This window comes from Helianthus annuus, chromosome 2 (assembly GCF_002127325.2).
Source record: "Helianthus annuus cultivar XRQ/B chromosome 2, HanXRQr2.0-SUNRISE, whole genome shotgun sequence".
NCBI classification, from domain to species: domain Eukaryota; kingdom Viridiplantae; phylum Streptophyta; class Magnoliopsida; order Asterales; family Asteraceae; genus Helianthus; species Helianthus annuus.
In genome coordinates, this window is record NC_035434.2 from 113,567,005 (window position 1) to 113,572,180 (window position 5,176).

The 5,176-nt window shown below is 41.5% G+C and overlaps 1 non-coding gene across 1 annotated transcript; it reads left to right on the forward strand.

Annotated features, from left to right (window-relative positions):
* The first annotated feature begins 4,627 nt into the window (after positions 1-4,627).
* On the forward strand, positions 4,628-4,734 carry LOC118489792. Its single transcript, XR_004887806.1, has one exon. It is a non-coding gene; the product is annotated as a small nucleolar RNA R71 (small nucleolar RNA).
* Positions 4,735-5,176: the final 442 nt, after the last annotated feature.

Genomic DNA, 5,176 nt, shown 5'->3' on the forward strand with positions numbered 1-5,176 from the left:
GATACAATCCCAAGTAGTCGGGTTAATGTATTAATAGTAGTTTACATATGAGGGGATCAAGCCATTCGCACCCCGCCATCCAATACCAGTGGGTATTGTAGGAGGTCCTAGTAAGCTTGACCCAGGTCCTTGCAGGATCTATACACTGAACATGGCAAGAACCTTACCAAACCATTCCCTTAACCCCCGACCAGGTAGCCAACATATCTCTATATAGACCGTAGAGATATGAATGGTGTAAATCTTTTATTTTATACAGACAGTAAAATAATGCCAAGACACCACGGACAAATGATAAGGAAGTTTCACCTTCAACATAAGAAACTAGTTATTAAAGTCATTAATACAAAACCAAATAAAAAGTGCGAAAAGATTAACAAAACAAAAGTATTACACTAAATGCTTGTCTTCACCAAGTGATGTAAGAGACTTAGGCAAACATGGCCTTTGATTTTCAAGAACTCTTACTATCAATCTTGGATCCCGAGACTACTACACATACTCTATGATGGATGATGGTGGTGGATGTGGGTGTTGTGATGGTGGTGGAGTGTGGGTGAAGTGGGAGAGAGGTGGTGTGCCAAGGGATGCCTTTGAAGTGAACCAAGCACCTCTATTTATAGCCTGCACAAAAGCCCGGACACGGCCCCGTGTCCATTGAGTATGGCCCCGTGTCCATCCACTTTCTCTTTCTTCATTAATTGCAGTTTGTCTGCATTAGTTGACCACGCCCCCGTGTCCGCTGGGCACGGCCCCGTGTGCAGAAGCGTATCTGTACTATCAAGATTTGCTTGGATTATGCGAATCTTAGCGTTAACCACGGCCGTGTGGAGCTGGGCACGCCCCCGTGTTGGGAAATAGAAGCTTCTACAAATTTGTCTCTTCTGCAGACACTTGGGCATGCCCCCGTGTCAACTGAGCACAGGGCGTGTTCAAGCTTCTGATCTTTTGTTTTTGCTTGGGAAGATGCTGTCGAGGGGTCCGGCATGCCACGTTTATTCCTTTTCTTGTATTTATGTTAGATTTAGCTGTATTTTTGCTTCTTTTGTCCAATTACGCTCATTTAATCCTGAAAATACAAAGGGAAGACAAACGCACACTTTTTCCAACATTAGTACTAAAAAAGGGTTAGTTTTATACCTCATTTGATGTAATTTATATGTTGCATTTTACACATATCAAATACCCCCACACTTGAATCTTTGCTTGCCCTCAACCAAAACTCTTTATAATGTGGCTTACACACCCAAATGGAATGGGTAGAAGAGAAGTTTTGGGCTTGTCTTGAGTGTCAGGATTCCAAGATCTTTATTAGATTTTATTTTTATGTTATTTACAATCCTATTCGTTATGATTTATTTAGAACATTACATAAGAAAAATTACTTATTTGGGCATAACATGCCTTTTTAAAATTCAATTTATATACAAGTTCACATACCTCACGGAGATCACTTAACACTCGGCCGAAGATGTATTTTTGTGAAACACTCGAGACTGGCATGGAACTTACTTCTACCATATGCTTGCCAAGCAATCAATACTCCTCCTTTTTAACTATAAACCTTTGTAAATATCAAGAGGACTTGAGGAAGGGTTAGGCTTGGGTTAAAGGTAAGGTGGTTTTGGGTTAGTGGTTAGTAGAAAAGGGCGAAAGGCGTAAAAAGCGTCGGTTTTCGTAAAACTTTTTGTTTTTGTGACTTTTTATTCAAACGAAGCATTTTTTAAACAAAGTTTCTTTTGAGGAACTTGTTTGTATATTGCTAGACTTCATCTTTTTTTAAGGAATGTCACATGAAAACCGAGCCTTTTACTAAAATAAAGGGTTTAAAATTAAATAGGGTTTTTGGTGGGTAAAGGGTGTTTGTTTTGTGAGTTAAGAAATGAAAAGGTTTAGGCTCAAAGGGGTTAACTAGGGGGATTTTGGGTAGGTGGTAAAAAAAAAGAAAAATAATGGTGTTGAAAGAAAAAGGGTTAGTCCTAATGCCTCCATCATTTACTTACTTGGGTTTAAATTGGTAAGGACCGGGAATGTATCGTCATGGCAAGTTCTAGAGTCGTAAGAAACCAAGCGGCTATTCACACAAGAAACGAAAGATGAGCATTTTGTTTAAAGATGTGTATTTGTATGCTCAATTATAGGCTAAAAACTCACTTTTGTGGGAATGGGTTTTTAATGTGATCAAGTATATATAATCAAATTTTAACTAGATTTGTCATGCCGTTTCATAATTTTCTTATGTTGGTTCTTTTTATCACAACGATATCGGTTTGTAAATTCGTAAAAATATAACCTTTTTAGAACTTGTTATTCCCAATTTAAACCAAGACAAGTAAAAAAATTGAAAAGCTTTTGAAAAAATTTGAGGTGTTTAGCTGTTCCAATAGAGTTTTGTGTAAGGCTTGTAATTAGGACTTGCAAAATTCTAGGTTTTAGCATCCCCCCACACTTAAATTACACATTGTCCTCAATATGTCCCAAAAATAAGTTTTTAGGTTGATTGAATGTGTAAAAAGGTGTGTTAAAACAAAATTTTATGTTACTGGGCATCTTGACGCGAGCCGTGGTGACCGGGCACGGCCCCGTGTTCAGATTGCCAGTAACAGAAAGTAACAGAAGGCTGGGCACGAGGGCGTGTTCAATGAACACGCCCCGTGTCCAGTTACCTGAACTGGGCGTTTTTCTGCAGATCAATGAGCACGGGCCGTGTTGGCTGAGCACGGCCCGTGCTGAACTTGCTGTAATGAAGAAAAATTGTCGGGAGGCTCTGTTTTTGTGCATGGGGTGTTGGTTCAAGTTTCCTTTAGTATCCTTCACCATCCCGAGTGTGTTTTATTTCTGAAAATTAAAACTAAACTAGAAAGCATAAAAGTTAATCTAAACTAAAACTAAGGATAGTTCCGCAGAATGCCTCCGTGGTGCGCCACGTTTATAAGGGTCCTTGGCTGGACCCAAAGTCAGTCATATGTTACCTAAGTGGGATGTTTTGCATCCCATGTTGCACCGTCGGAGAGCATCATCCAAACTTGAGTCTACGACTTTCATGTAATTGACCGGGTCGTCATCTTCTGCTCTCTTACTGACCCCAAACTTCATCTCCTTGTCCCCAACCCTCAATGTTAGTGTCCCACCATTCATATCTACCACTGTGTGGGCCGTGGCTAGGAATGGCCTCCCTAGGATGAGTGGTACTTCGGTATCTTCCTCCATATCTAGTATGACAAAGTCGGCCGGGAAGACAAAGTCTCCGACTTTAACCAATAGATTTTCAGCGACACCTTGTGGATATTTTACGGACCTATCGGCGAGTTGTATGCTCATTTTTGTAGGGCTTGTTTTCCCTAATCCGAGTCGGTCGAACATTGATGCGGGCATGAGGTTGATACTAGCCCCGAGGTCGGCTAGTGCATTGCGAATGGGTGATTCCCCAATTGAATAAGGGATGGTGAAGCTTTCGGGATCGATCTTCTTTTTCGGGAGTTTGTTGAGTAGCAAGGCAGAGCATTCTTCACTTAAATTAACTAATTGCAATGATTCGATTTTCCTTTTGTGAGTGAGGAAGTCCCTCATAAATTTTGAATATTTAGGCATTTGAGTTAGGACTTCGACAAATGGAATATTAACATGCAATTGTTTTAGTAAATTTATGAATTTTGTGAATTGCTCATCGGTCTTTTGGCGAAGTAACCGACCGGGGTACGGTACCGGAGGATTCTTGGTAGGCTCTTGATTTGGTGGAGGAGCCGTCTCTTGTTGGGGTGTCGGCGAAGTTGTGGATTGGCTAGGTCGGATCTTTTCAGTTGGAGGTAGCGGAGCCTCCTCGGGACCTACGGTACGGTTTCTCAACGTGATGAGATGCACTTGTGCCTTTGGGTTAGTTTCGGTATTGCTGGGTAACGCGCCTTGTGGTCTCTCAGAGAAATTTTGAGCAAGTTGGTTTAGTTGTTTTTCAATGTTTTGAATGCTAGCTTGTTGATTTCTAAATTTCTATTCCAGTTGTTGAAATCGATCCGAGTTTTTCTTTTCGGTGTCGGAGATGAGGCGAGAGATGGTATCTTCAAGCCTCTCTCATCCCCCTTGTTGTTGTTGAGAGAAATTTTGTGACTCGTTTCTTGGTTGTTGAAAGTTTGTTCGTTGGTTTAGATTTTGTTGGTTACTACTATTGTCGGGTTCTCTTCAGCCAAGGTTAGGGTGGTTACGCCATCCTTGGTTGTAGGCGCCCGTTGGAGGACCTGACGGCCTAGGTCGATTATCAGTGTAGTTTACCGTTTCAGTTTGATTATCCATTTCTTTCATACAACTCCAATTTTCATGTGGCCCACCACACCCTTCACAAGCCATAACCGAGACCGTTTTTGCCATTTCTAACTTTTTGATTTTTTAAGAAAGGGCCTCGATTTGGGCTTGCAAAGAGGTGCTTTCGTCAACCTTATGGGCGCCCGGGGCAATAGATTTTGTGCCTCGGGGAGTGTGCCACTGAAAATTGGTTTGAGCAATTTCCTCAATTTGATTATAAATTTCATTTGTGCGACGATTACCTAAAAGTCCCCCGGAGCTAGAGTCGAGTGTTTGTCTTATGTGTGGCAGCAACCCATTGTAGAAAGTGGATACTTGTTGCCATACCGCAAGACCATGATGAGGACACTTTCTTAGTAGCTCCTTGAACCTTTCCCAAGTTTCATATAAGTATTCTCCGTCCTCTTGTGAATATGTATTAATTTCAGTTATTAATTTAGCCGTTTTAGCAGGAGGGAAATACTTATATAGAAACTTTTGGGCTAGTTCATCCCAGGTGTTTACCGAACCAACTGGGAGGGTATTAAGCCAAGCCTTAGCTCGGTCTTTTAGTGAAAATGGAAACATTCGTAGGCGGATGGCGTCATTTGATGCTCCGTTGATCCGAAAAGTATCACCTATTTCCAAAAAGTTGGTAATATGTAAATGGGGATCTTCGCCTGCAAGCCCGTGGAAAGTTGCGAAGTTTTGGAGCATTTGGATCAAATGCGGCCGAAGTTCGAAGTTGTTGGCCTCGACATTCGGCGCATTGATAGCGGCGCCAAGATTACCTACGGTGGGCCGTAGGTAATCCATGAAAGTATGTTAATCCGCCATTGTAAGTGGGTCCCCCGAAACTTTCTCTTGGTTTTTGGCTTTAATACTTTTTTCTTAGAAAGCG